Raw genomic sequence first — 14,505 nt, forward strand, 5'->3', positions numbered from 1 at the left:
TGCGTCTTTTTCACGTTCGTTTTCCAGGCATACGGTGAGTTGCGCACGTATTTACCAACTGTGCTTGCCGCGTGTGACGCGTACCCCTTCAGAGGTCATTGTAGGCTGCGTGTATTACGCGTATGATTATTTTTGTGTGTCTGGGTGCCACAGCGTAGTGCGGGTTCATGTTTCCACGCACATGGTCTACGAAGGGTATGTTAATTTTTGTTTTCGGGGTGCCTGTGCATTGCGTGACCCGTCATCTTCCCCCAGGGGTCACAGACAGCCTTGCTAGAGCACTAGGGTATGAATTCCATCTATTACCCTACCCCTTTCACCCCCAATTGCCCAGGACAATAGTTTACTGCTACTCCCATACGCACAACAACATCAGTGCCATGGTTGGGAGGTGACCAAGCGGTAAGGGAGGCAAAGGTGGCCGACCTTCAAATGGTGGGCGTGGTGGGTGCGGTCGGGGACGTGGCCATTATTTGGAGGGTGCCCCTAGACCCCCATGTGTGGAGGACCAATCAGGGACACCCATGACCCACCCCCCCATGGTTGTGGGAAACGTAGATGACACCATCCCAGCTCAGCCCTTGTTGGACAGGCCCATTGTGGCACCTGAACCGGCACAGGAAGACTCCCAGGCTGACTTCCAGGTCAGCAAGTCTAAGCCACGTGTGGCGGTGCAAGTTGTTGTCACCAGGCCACGTGTATCTGGGGCAGCAATGTTATCTGTTGCCCCAAGTAGGCAGGGTGGGGAGGCTGCATGGGCAGCTGCAGCTCTATCCAGCCCAGCTCTGAGTCTCCCAGCCGGGACAGTGTCTGTCCAGGTCCATCAGAATGATGGTCATTGTGCCTTCGCACACTCCGAGTACACAGTCCACCGGCGCTTCTGCCCCTACTGACCAGAGCAGCGTAAGACACTCAGGATCCGCACCACCTTTGAAAAAGAAGAAGAAGGGTGCTCTGGCATTACAGGCTGAGACCCCAGACACGGCTACACACTCCAGCACGTCAAGGAAGCCTAGCTTTAATGACGCCGAACTTGATGCACTTGTGGCCTATGTGTCGGAACATAGCCACGAAATGGTGGTGACTGCAGGGTGCAAGACCACACCTGGTCAACGTAGGGCACACTGGCAGACCATCGCGGACCACATTAGTGCCCTTGGATTTGTGAGGCGCACAGCTGATGATTGCTACAAGCGGTGGAATGACCTGAAATGCAGAGCAAAGAACAAACTGGCCTCAAATCATGCCTCTACTCTGGTGACTGGCGGTGGGTCTCCACCAGAGGACAACCAACTCACTGAACATGAGTCTGTTGCTGGAACCTTCATCACAGAGGAACAGATCCAAGGCGTGGGAGACCTACCTGATTATGACGCATTGTCCGGTGAGTGCCCATGCATGTGTGTGTAATCCATGTGTATGTTGTTTGGGTGACGGGTTCTGATTGAGTGCCAGTTGAGGGTGTGTACTCCAGAGTGGTATGGGCCACCCATGTGCTTCCTCCAATACATTCACGTGCCTTGGATTTGGGTATGACAGTATCCCTTCTGCCCACAGTAGCCAATTAGCACCACATTACTGAAGTTGCCCTTGACCTGTCATCTTGCAACAACATTGTTTGAGATTTTTTCAGTGTTCATTCTGGCTGATTGTTTTAATTCTCCCATTTTTGCTACGCATTTTTCAGCCCTAATGCCACATATGTGACATGCTTCTGTCATTGATTACACCCCACATTGGCCCACATTTGTTGCCTTGTTATGTGAATGATTAGACCATGAAGGCTGATTGAGTATTGGCCTGCTCACATTAATTTTTGGGGCCTGTTTGAATGTGGAACATGATAGTTGTTTGCTGTCATGTTAAAGTGACCAACCATTGATGTGTACATCTGCCTACAATCACTGTATTATTGTACACTGGATGTGTTGCAGTGTGTGGCACATGCATCTCTTGCCACACTATTTAGCATTTTTCATCTCATCATGTCCATCTCACATGGATGGGTGACAGTACTCATTCACTGACATATCGCTGTAGTTGTCTAATGTACCATGGCTATGCTACATGCCATCTGTGTGCTGGCATGTGTCATGTATGTGTATTGGACATGCCACTCACAGGCTAATGTGTGATGCCAGTTCTACCCACCATGCAGCAAGTGTGTTTCTTTTCCATCTTGGTGTCCTCAGTGTCTGCTTTTTGCCCCCCCTTCCAACTCATTGACAGTGCATGCATGCCAGGGTTCTAGTCTTGTGGGACATGTGTAAATCATGTACAGGATCTCTGCTTGTCAGGCCTATGTGTGTGCTATGGTGGTCATGCCTGTTTGCATTTGTTGTATTTTCAGGTGATGACGCACTTGATGCTGGTGAGGTTGAGGAGATGGTGCAGACCCAGGTGGGATCTCAGCCACGACCAGGCACCAGTGGAGGACGTGGTGTGGTGGTGGGTGAAAACCCTTTCTTACTGCAGACCATACTGTCCAGGGGTGCCTCTGGGTGCACCTCCCCAGACCTCTATTCAGGTGCTGAATCGGATGATGAGACTTATGTGCTGTCGCAGGTGAGTGCTTCTGGCAGGGATTCTGTTCTGTCCAACCCACCTGCACCAGGGGTAGAGCCCTCTATGGGGAAATCAGTGTTGGTAGGTCCGCCTTTGGCTGTTACGGATGCAGGGTCACACTCCACAACATCTGATCCTGTTCCTGGGCCAGCAGATCAGAGGGGGAATGCAGTCCTGCAGCCTCAGGCAGTGCCAGCACAGCAAGGTGCAGATCAACTTGCCCCAAACAGGTGTGGAGCCCGCCGACGCAGTGGCCGTGCGCCACCAGGCAATACTGTATGGGAAAACTCCATGTACCGTATGGCAACCCAACAGGCAGCATCAGTTGAAATGATGGCTCAGGCAATGGAAAGGGTGGCCACTTCCATTATCCCCCCTGAAAGGCAGATTGAGCAACAACACCAGGCAACAGACTCCATTTGCCAATCACACAGGGAAGACATGTTGGCGTCCAACAGTGACAGACGGGCGGCACTGGAGACTCTGCGTGAAGCCATATCAATAGAGTCACAGGGCCACAGGGAAGCCCTGAGGGTAGAACTCCATAACATCAGGGAGACTCTGCTTGAACTTGAGGCTTCCCGAAATTTTAGGGCAGAACAGCAGCTGGAGCAGCTCACACGTTCGCTCTCAGCTGAGCTGCAGGCAACCCGTGAGGAGATCCGGGCATGATGCGAGGCCATGCGTGCAGAAATGCAGGCAACCCGTGAGGTGCTGCATGGGGATCGCAGCACTATCATCCTCCAGAATCAGACCTTCCAGACCTGCATGCTTGCTCCCATGGAGGACCATACCAGGGCTTTGCGTGGGCTGCCTCCCATTGCACCACCACCTCCTGATGCAGCAGCAGAGGGTGAAGAGACCGACAGCACTTCTCCCACAATGGCATAGCCGTGCAGGCCATGAGCCCCTGGAGGTATTTTTTTTTCCCAACATCCACGCAGGTGGGTGTTGGTGTGCACCCTGTCCTCGCACCTCCTGGGAGGCCTCCACCCCCTGGCCCCCACATGGCCATTTTTTATTTTATTTTATTTTTACAGTATTTTGCCTTGTGTGGCTCCCGTGGGCATCCACTGTGCATTCCGGCTGCGCACATGCAGGCTTGTCCTGAGTTTGGGTTAGATGCTTGGGTTTGTGACACACACCCCTCCTGCTTCCCGTTTCCATGGGCTTGCAAAGGGATTGACCAAGTGCAAGTGACTTATACGTTGACATTGGGCTCCCATGAGCTGTGTGGGCAGTCTGTAGTCAATACGGTGTGGACATCCCTATTGGGTATTGTTGTATTGAACACTGCATGGTGTATTGATATGTGCTTGTGCATCCATGTCTTTCTCAAAATGTACAGGTACCTTCTTCATGTCTTCACAAGGCCGTCTCCTTTGCAGATGGAGTTCATGTTGTATGCAGTTCACTGACACATTTGCGTGGCAGCAACTCTCTGCAGTTGGAAGGGGTCGATGTGCTGGCTTATTCAGGTTGTAAGACTACCACTACTTTGACTTTGTACTGTCATGTTTTTGCAATGTTTCATACTTGCTGTTGCTGTATTGTGTTGGTGGTAAGTATTTGGTCATGTGTGCTGTTTGTTATTGATTACTGGGAGCATATTGTCTGTGGGCTGTTTCCATTTGGGACAGTGAACTTTGTGACACTTGTGTCAGGTCTTGTGCATTGCTTTGTTTGCTTTCACATTGCATGACATGCCATGGTGTGTTGGGTGGCGGAGATGGGGAGGGGTTGGGTGACATGGCGCTATTTTCATGTTGTATTTTGCTAGGGGGTAGTCATTCATGCAGCATGAATGTATGTCTTTTAATGACACAGCATTGGTTGTCTTTGGGTAGGTAGGGATGCACACAATGTAACACTTCCAGGTGACCAATCTCAGGCTGGTATGGTTGTGACAGTTGACTGTCCCTTATGTCATCATCATTGATTGTCAGCTGGTATGTGCCAGGGCTGTGTGCAATCCACAGGGGTGTGATTTTAGGTGAAGTAATTAGCCACCAGCTGCGTAAGTGCTGCCTCACCACATGCCTTTTCCCCTCCCAGGCGCAGCGGCCGTGCATGTGGTTGGGGATGTGGGGGCACCACCATGTCCACCAGCAGGCCCCGGCGTGTTGCAACGTTGTGCAGGACACATGCTGCCACTATGATCCTGCCACCTACTGGGGGAGCGTATAGCAGCTGCCCACTGGAACGGTCAAGGGAGCGAAAGCGTGACTTGAGTACTCCAAATGTGCGCTCCACTATGCCACGGGTTGCAATATGGGCTGTGGTGTATCTTACCTCAGGTGGTGTGGTGGGGTTCCGAATCGGCGTCATCATGTGGGTGCTCAGAGGGTAGGCACTGTCCCCTGGGGAGGTGATGATGGGTATCATTAGTGGGGTTCTGACATTACTCAGTATCTGACATGCATGCATGTGCAGTGGCATTTATACTCACCAAGCAGCCATGTATCGCCATGCCGCCCAGCTTCTAGGTCCCGGTTTAGGGTTTACATTCTATATATGAAACTGTCATGGGTGGACGCTAGATAATTGGCATATACTGAGGTGATGATTCCCTTGGCATCACATACTACCTCCACGTTGATGGAATGCCAGTGCTTGCGGTTTCTAGAGATGTGCTCTGATGCCCTGGGAGGACGTAGAGCCACTTGGGTGCAATCAGTGGCACCTAGCACTTTGGGGAAGTGTGCCACCCCGTAAAAATCCTGGACAACAGCCTGCCTTTCTGCAGGTGTTCTGGGCAGGTATATGTACCTGCGGACTGAGGGGCGTGCAGTCATGATGGCCAAGACCTGGTGTAGGCAGCGTGACTGCGTGGCCTGTGACACCCCCCCCCCACTATGGCACTTGTCCGCTGAAATGACCCAGTAGCCAAGAAGTGCAGTACATTGAGCACCTTTTCCAAGGGGCTCAGTGCTTGGGAGCACAGGGTGGGTGATGTGAGGTCATCCTCCCACTCACTCACCAGGTCCAGTACTATGTGAGGTGGAAACCTGTACCTCCCATACACATGTTCATCAGGCATCTCAAAAAGGCTGGTTCTGGGTGTAAAAATTCTGGCCCTGACTATCGTCCTCCTCCTCCTGCGGTATCCCACGACCACTGTTGCGAGGAACGGTATATTCATCGTAGCGTCTGAGCTTGTTTGTTGTTTGCGCGCACTTTTATGCTGCGTGGGTCCGCGTATGCCTGCTTCCTGCTGGTGTATGTGTTTCCGGATTAGCGTGTCTTTTTTGATGCACGCGTTAGCCCTGTTCGATTCCATGAATACGTGTTGTAAGCGCGCGTGTGGGCGTTCCGCGCATTTGCCTCCTGTACTTCCCCCGTTATGCCCACCTTTTCACGCATTGTTCCCCATTCCGCGTGTTACGCCCCGTGTTCCGCCTACTTTTGTTCTGTGCGCCGCGCTATGTGTGCTTTCGCTGTACGCATAGCGCACGCTGTTTGGTGAAGTGTGCACCCGGGTGTGCCACGCAGGATTTCAGCGCACATCCATGCATTTACACGCGCACGGACTTCCTTGAATCGATGTGCACGGGTTTCACTGTGATTTTCGCACTTGCGCTGTGATTCGCACGCTTTCGCACGCTAGCGTGGACATTTTCAGCGCACATTAATTTCATGAATCGGCCTATTCGTAGTATAGCGGTGAGGGTTCTTTCCTCGTTCAACAAGTAGATGAATGATGTGGTTAGGCCCACAGAAACACACCATAATGTCATGCATTTTACTTTGTAGCTAGTCCTAAGGTCCTCTCTGAGTTCCCTAAAGACCATCAATTGATTCAACCACACACTTTAAATATACATTCTCACCTCCATAAGTTGGAAATACTAATTAATTAGGGCATTTACATGCTGCTTTGAGTGTACTTACATTTCAGGATTTTATCATCATTTTTTTATGTTGCCGGAATGGTACGCCACAAACACACATTGTTTGGTACACTGTAACGTTCTCCTAGAAAACTGAGTCCATTAGGATTGTAGACACATTTAAGGTACATATTCATACAAAGTTAAATGCTTAATTTCTGTAATATGCATATCACCATAACTATGTTATTTCTGTTGTGGAATTTGTAATTTCATTTACACTTTGATTGTAAGAGTTACTAATCATATGTAATTATGGTCTATTGCCTACAATATATTTCTAACATCACTTTAGGTTGTTGTATTTGATAATGTATTCAAAAATACTGATAGAAGATTATTTCTTCTTTAATTCTTTGTAGATTAAAAATCTAATCATGACCCCTGATGAAGAGAAGATTTCTCGAAATACGTTGGGTCACAATAGGAATAAAGGCTCATGTTTTTGTAAAAAAAAAAAACACTTATGTCTATGGAGATATATGAATTGAGATTGAAAAATCACCTGAGGAAATATTGTTTTTCATTGAATTCATTCCAAAACTAACAAACAGTTACATAGTTTACTGAAGATTTACTTCCAAAGAACTTGGCATCTAATTGGCCAGTGATAGTCTGCAGGGGGTGGGAGTTCCCTAATCTTGGGAACTTTTTTTTGTTTACAAGCTCACTGTCCCTCAGTAGTGATCATAAAACTCTTCTCTTTACCAAAGCATTATCCTACAAACATAGTCCTCAGGGTGTAGACTATGATAGTAAGCGCACCATTGCTTCCCGAAGCTGGGTCCGCGCTTAATACATCTGCCTATCATAAAACGTTTTGGGAGGCTAAATCTGCCTATCTTCCCATTTGGTAGAATCCTTGGTGAATCAACCTAGAGAGATTTTCAAAGTGTTACGCTCTCTTTCATCGGTTCCTTCTTGGTTATCCCCCCCCTCTCAATCTTTGTGTGATTCCTTGTCCAATTACATTTTTTGACAAAATTACTAAGATCCGAATGCTATCAGTCCCTCAGGCTTTAGGTTTCTGGAATCTCAGGGCAGGAGTCCCATTTCCCTTGACTAGATATGCTGGGCCTCCTTTCCTTTATTTACTTCTTAGGAGGTTATTGCAGCTACGATGAGTCTAAAATTGGCATTTCCTAATGACCCAATCCCTCTTTCAGTATTGAAGGTTACCTTACCTCGACTAGCCCCACTACTCACTCAGGCAGTTAACTCTTCTCTCCTTACTGGCCAAATTGTGTTCATTCTCCAACAGGCTTTAGTTATTCCTTATTTAAAAAAGCCCTCATTGGACCTAACTATCTATGGTAATTTCCACCCCATCTCACTCCTTCCATTTTTAATGAAGCTCTTAGAATCCTTAGTTGTTCCTCTGTTAAGTTCATTTCTAGAGCCTACTTCCTTCCTTGATTCTTCCTAATCAGGTTTTCGACCTGCATGCGGTACCGCCAGTGTGCGGGCCTCTGTGGTTGACGATCTCGCTTGGCTGATTGACTGGGTGGTGTGGGAGTGCTAATTTTGCTTGACCTCTCTGTCGCTTTTGATAAGATGGACCAGGCAGCCCTGCTGGATGGCCTCTTGGGGACCAACCTCTCCATAGTTGTTCTTCCTTGGTTTACATCTTTCTCTCTGGGCATTCTCAATCTCTTTTCCTTGCAGCTTTTTGTTCTGCCTCTACTGTTATCACTTGTGGCATTCCGCAAGGTCAGCTATATCCCCAGTGCTGTTTACCATCTATATCCAGCCTCTCACCAAACTCATCCTCTACCACAGCTTTCCCTGCTATTCATATGCAGGGGACACTCAAATCCTGGTTTGTCTTGCTATCTCAATTCCTCACACAGCAGCTAAACTGATGGCCTGTCTGGTTGCCATTGGCGTATGGATGGGTAATCATTGGTTGAGGTTAAATGGTGATAAAATTGAGGTGCTGGTGTTGGGTTCCCCTTCTGCGTCTTCTTTTTGGACCCCTCACTTTTGGCCTTCCTTTCTTTGTCCTTTTCCTTCTCCTGTTTCAGTGGTAAAGGACTTAGGGGTTAAAATATCTGCTTCTGCAGTGTGATCTGAAAAAGGGCTATTTCCAATTGGAAATCCTTTGCACGGTACTTGCTTTTCTTCCTTCCCGCTTCTGGGCACCTGTGGTTCCCTCATTACAACTCTTTGTGTGTAGCTTTGCCAGCCTATTTGTTTGTTTGTTTGTTTGTTTGTTTTTATTATTTGTAATGTGCACATAACCCAGGGGTAACAAGGCGCAGGAATAACAAGAGGATTGTGTAGCTTAGGTTACATAGAACATTTTGGATAGCTTCCCAAGGGTTACAATAGAGGACACATTGACAACATAGGTAACAAGTGCCAACGACTGGTTATCCAGGACAGTTTACATATAGATAGAGTAATTACAGTAATACACTATGCATATAATAACATACAAAAATTCACAATTACAATTTACAAGTTTAAGTTATGTCGGATTAGCAGGGCAAGAGGGATGCCAGTGTGTTAGTTATCGTGATCCTTAATCCATTGGATGAGATTTGTCCTGAATTGTAGATACGGGAGGTTTTCTCTTAGGGGCGGCGGTAGTGAGTTCCAGTGTAATGCTGCTTTGACAGGGAAGCTGCTCCCACCGGTCAAAGTGCGTTTGAATCTTGGTACTAATAGTAGGTTGGCATTGGTCTTTCTAGAAGGGCGGTGGGACGACTGTCTGGTAAATCTCGTTATAAGATATTTGGGGGCCAAGTCGTGGAGGCATTTGTGAATCAGTGAGACATATTTAAGAAAGATCTTATCTTTCGTGGAGAGCCAGTTGACAGATCTTCTGGTGTCTGAGATGTGGACTTTCTTTGGGAGACTTAAGGCTGCTCTTAGAGCGTTATTTTGCAAAATTTGAATCTTATTTATGATGTATTTGTTGCTACCTACATAAAGGGCATTGCAATAATCCAATTTGGATAGGATCAGAGCTCTAGCCAGAGTAATGCAGTTGTTAGAAGATAGGAATGGTTTGGCTGCTCTGATAAGTTTACAAGTATAGGCGGTGGCGGAGGCCATTGTGTTTACCTGTTTTTTGAATGATAATGTGGAGTCTAGGTAAAAGTCAAGAGCTTTTACCCCCTTGGCCACAGAAATAATTTTATTATCAATTTCAAATGATGAGTAGTTTTGGACGAGTTTGTTGATATTAGCTGTTGTACCAAGAATGAGGAGTTCTGTTTTGTCATCATTCAGGCATAGTCCATGTGAGGCCATACATGCCTGGATGATGAGGTACACTCTGTTTACAAAGGCCAAATCCTTGTCATAATCCCCCGTCAACGGGATGAGGATCTGGGTATCATCAGCATAGTTCATGTAGGTGATACCCAGACCATCGAGATCATCGAAAAAGGGGCTTCGTAAAGATGCTGTACAGGGTGGTAGAGGCGCAAGAACCCTGAGGCACGCCGCAGGTAGGGTCAGCAGCTGCTAGCGGTGAGAAGACTCGCATTGTTCTATTACTGAGGAAGGACCGAATCCAGTCTATTGCCTCTTGGGAGAAGTGGGCGGCCGACTCAAGGTGATTGCACAGAATCTCATGGTCGACTATGTCAAATGCTGCTGAGAGATCAAGGAGCAGCAATAGTGCTGTCTTGCCCTCATCTCTCAACTCATCTATTTGAGTCTTGAGGTCGACCAGAGCGGTTTCAGTTCCATGTTGAGGTCTGAAACCTGATTGCCGGATTCCTAAAAGATGGTTGTGTTCTAAATATTGTTGGATTAGTAAGTATGCCATTTTGTCGAGGATTTTGAGCAGGAATGGCACTGTGGTAATAGGACGGTAGTTTATAGGAAAGGAAGGGTCTAGGTTTTGCTTTTTGAGGATTGGGAGGACCCAGGACTGTTTCAGATTGTTAGGTATCGTGCCTGAAGTGAAGGATGCATTTATTAGTTTAGTGATAAAAGGTGAGAGTTTGCGAGCTGCATCTTTTATGAGTTGTGCTGGGCATAAGTCGCCATGGCAGTTCGACGGTTTGAGAGTGAGGATAACTTTCTCAACCTCTTTGATAGAAACTTTACGGAAGTTGAAATGTGGAATGGTTCATGTGGAGGGGTCAAGATGGAATGCGTCACTGTCACGTTACTGTTGCTAGGTTTAGAGGTAGTGAGAAGGGTGTCCTTTTTGTGGTTAATCTTAGTTTGCAAGGTTGTAATTTTATTAGCCAAAGCATTTTGAAAGCTTATACACCAATTTTTATCCTTAAGGCAAGAGTCTGGAGTTTGGATAGCAGATTTTACCTCCTTCAAAATTGCAAAGAGCTCTTTGGTATTAGACTTAGCTTGCGTAATTCGGATGTTGTAGGAAGTTTGTTTGGCGGAGATTATTTCTTTTTTGTAGAGGGCCCATTGCTTGCTTAGGTTGTTCTTATTGGTCTCAGATGGATCAAGTCTCCATATTTTCTCACAGCAACGTTTCTCATGTCTGATGGCTTTTAGTTGTGGAGAGAACCAGGTATTCACGTGTTTGCGGGGTTTGCTCTTTCTCATCTTTAAGGGTGCTATGGCATCAAGGGATGCTAACATCACTTTGTTGTACAAGTCTACCATGGTGAATAGGTCTATGTGATCTGGGATAGAATTAAGAGTAGGTAGGATCAGGGGGGTGAGATTTTCAGGGGTAATGTATCTTTTGTTTCTCGTGGGGACTGCTTGGGCTACACTCTGGGTATGCAGAGGGTGTGAGGCCTCTAAGGAGAACATAATCAGGTGATGGTCAGACCAAGGCTGGGACATTATGGATAGGACCGTGATTGGGCAATTGTGCTCAGCAATCCAGTCGAGGGTTCTACCTTTCGTATGGGTAGGACATGTAATCTTGTGGGTGAATCCTAATTCCTCTAAGGAATTGTTAATTTGAGTGGCATTAGAGTCTAGAGGGTCATTGAGTCCCAAGTTCAAATCTCCTAATACAAGTCTCTGGGAAGAGCTTTTCAGGTTGTTAGATAAGATGTTTGTTAGTTCTTCTTCGAAGAGTCCTAGAGGGCCTGGAGGTCGGTAAATAAGGTGGATAGTTACAGACTGTTAGTTGGTTATGTTTAGCCTAGCTGTAAGGGCTTCACAAGAGTCTATACTATGAGGTGGAGCGAGCTTCAATGTAAGGTTGGTTTTGTGTGATCTAGTGGCTTCAGGTGTTACAAAACCCATCTGCTAGAGCTGCCACCTCTACACCCAGGCGTGCACACATTTCCGCAGTTCTGCATCACCTCCATTGGCTTCCGGTGGCCACGCGGATACAGTTTAAAGCTCTTTGTCTGTATCTTCAGCTAAATTTCGTCCCTATGTACCTGCCCGGACGCTTCGGTCTGCTAATGCTTGCCTGGTCTTGGTTCCCTGCTTTAATTTTGTCTGGATTTGTGGCCTGTTTTTTCCGTTGCTGCAGCCCAGTTATGGACTTCCCTTCCACTTGTGCTTCGGGCCACAGAGGACCAACTGTCATTTAGGTGTCTTCTTAAAATCCATTTGTTTTAATCTGGCCTTCTATGCCTATCTCTGGGAATTAGCGCCAAATTATCCATGGGTGTATCTTTGCTTTACAAGTAAGACTAGCATAACATAACAATATTACCCTAATAATAATAATAATAATAATAATAATAATAATAATAATAATAATAATAGACATTTTGCAAGCCAGATAGGTCTTTCCTGCATGTATAGTGGAAGTCCACATATGTCAGTTTACTTTGTCTTTCCCATGCTGTCTAATTTGTGCAATAGAGAATGGAGATCCATTGCGTGTAACCTGCATATGTAGTACTAATACTCATCATTATAGAACACTTCTCAGAGTAACTGAAGATCTTACTGGGATCCTGATGACTGGAGGACTGTTGAAGTCTAACTGTACGCTAACACTTTCTGGAACAGGACAATTATGTAACCCGATAATTGCTCCACTTGGCATTTTCAGGTTGATTCTACTATGTCAGTGAAACCCAAAAAGCCGCTGGTTGAGCCTTGCACTGTAGAAATAAAACACACGTGCGCACACACATATCACATATGCAGGGTAATTCATAGAAATGTGCACAAAAATGGCGCACGCGGCTGGCGCACAGTGTCCCCGTGCGATACACTGCGCCAGCCGCGTGCGAAAAAATCCTTTTCATCGCACAGCGTATTCATGGATTTTAGCCTCCGAAACCAGCCGTGGCGCAGAGTGGCGCAGCGACCCTGCAGCAGCGCCAGTTACGCCCCCAAGAACGCCCTCGCGCAAGGAAAAGCCTTCAAAATCCCCAAATCATCGCAAAGGGCTGCGCTAACCCTGGACCAGTTCACAGGGCTGCCATACAGCAAACGCCAAGCGGGGAACGTGTATTTCAGTGGTTCGCGGGAAGTTCCACACGCAATTTTCCTGGGTACATGTACATCAGGGGTGCGTGGGAAGTAACACACGCGATTCCATCAGGGCACGTGTATTCCAGGGGTGCGTGGGAAGTATCACACGCAAAAACAGCAGGGTACGTGTATTCCAGGGGTGCGCGGGAAGTATCACACGCAAAAGCAGCAGGGTATGTGTATTTCAGGGGTGCGTGGGAAGTATCACACGCAAAAGCAGCAGGGTACATGTATTTCAGGGGTGCGCGGGAAGTATCACACGCGATTCCATCAGGGTACGTGCATTCCAGGGGTGCGCAGGAAATATCACATGCAAAAGCAGCAGGGTACGTGTATTCCAGGGGTGCGCGGGAAGTATCACACGCAAAAGCAGCAGGGTACGTGTATTTCAGGGGTGCGCAGGAAGTATCACACGCGATTCCATCAGGGTACGTGTATTCCAGGGGTGCGCGGGGAGCACCACACGTGAATTGCACGTGTGGGTCCTCCCAGGTGTTCCCTCTACACCCTCCACGGCCCCTGCAGGTGGCCCACACCACAGGGGCCTACCCTGCACATGTTCCGCATGCACCCCATCCACCATGGCCATGCCCCCCAGCCAACCCACATGTCACCTTGCACTACTGCCCACCAATGCATGTCCCCCTGCACCCCCAGCCACCAGGGGCACCCTCCACCAGGCCCCCACTCATGTCTACCACCACCCCCACCCCCCAGCCACCAGGGGCACCATCCACCAGGCCCCCACTCATGTCTACCACCACCCCCACCCCCCACCCCCCAGGGGCACCCTCCACCAGGCCACCACTCATGTCTACCACCACCCCCACCCTCCAGCCACCAGGGGCACCCTCCACCAGGCCCCCACATGTCTCCCACCACCCCACCCCCAGCAGTGCAGGGGCAGCCTCCACCAGGCCCCCACTCATGTCTACCATCACCCTTACCCCCCAGCAGTGCAGGGGCAGCCTCCACCAGGCCCCCACTCATGTCTCCCACCACCCCCACTGCCCAGCATCCAGGGACACCCTCAACCAGGCCCCCACTCATGTCTACCATCACCCCCAACCCCCAGCAGTGCAGGGGCACCCTCCACCAGGCCCCCACTCATGTCTCCCACCACCCCCACCCCCCAGCATCCAGGGGCACCCTCCACCAGGCCCCCACTCATGTCTACCATCACCCCCACCCCCCAGCAGTGCAGGGGCAGCCTCCACCAGGCCCCCACTCATGCCCAACTCATGTCTCCCTGCACCCCCACCCCCCAGCAGTGCAGGGGCAGCCTCCACCAGGCCCACACTCATGTCTCCCATTACCCCCACACCCCAGCCACCAGGGGCACCCTCCACCAGGCCCCCACTCATGTCTCCCACCACCCCACCCCCCAGCAGTGCAGGGGCAGCCTCCACCAGGCCCCCACTCATGTCTCCCACCACCCCCACCCCCCAGCAGTGCAGGGGACAGCCTCCATCAGGCCCCCACTCATGTCTCCCACCACCCCCACCCCCAGCATCCAGGGGCACCCTCCACCAGGCCCCCACTCATGTCTACCATCACCCCCACCCCCCAGCAGTGCAGGGGCACCCTCCACCAGGCCCCCGCTCATGTCTCCCACCACCCCCACCCCCCAGCATCCAGGGGCACTCTCCACCAGGCCCCCACTCAT

This window comes from Ambystoma mexicanum, chromosome 6p (assembly GCF_040938575.1).
Source record: "Ambystoma mexicanum isolate Mex_15411 chromosome 6p, UKY_AmexF1_1, whole genome shotgun sequence".
NCBI classification, from domain to species: domain Eukaryota; kingdom Metazoa; phylum Chordata; class Amphibia; order Caudata; family Ambystomatidae; genus Ambystoma; species Ambystoma mexicanum.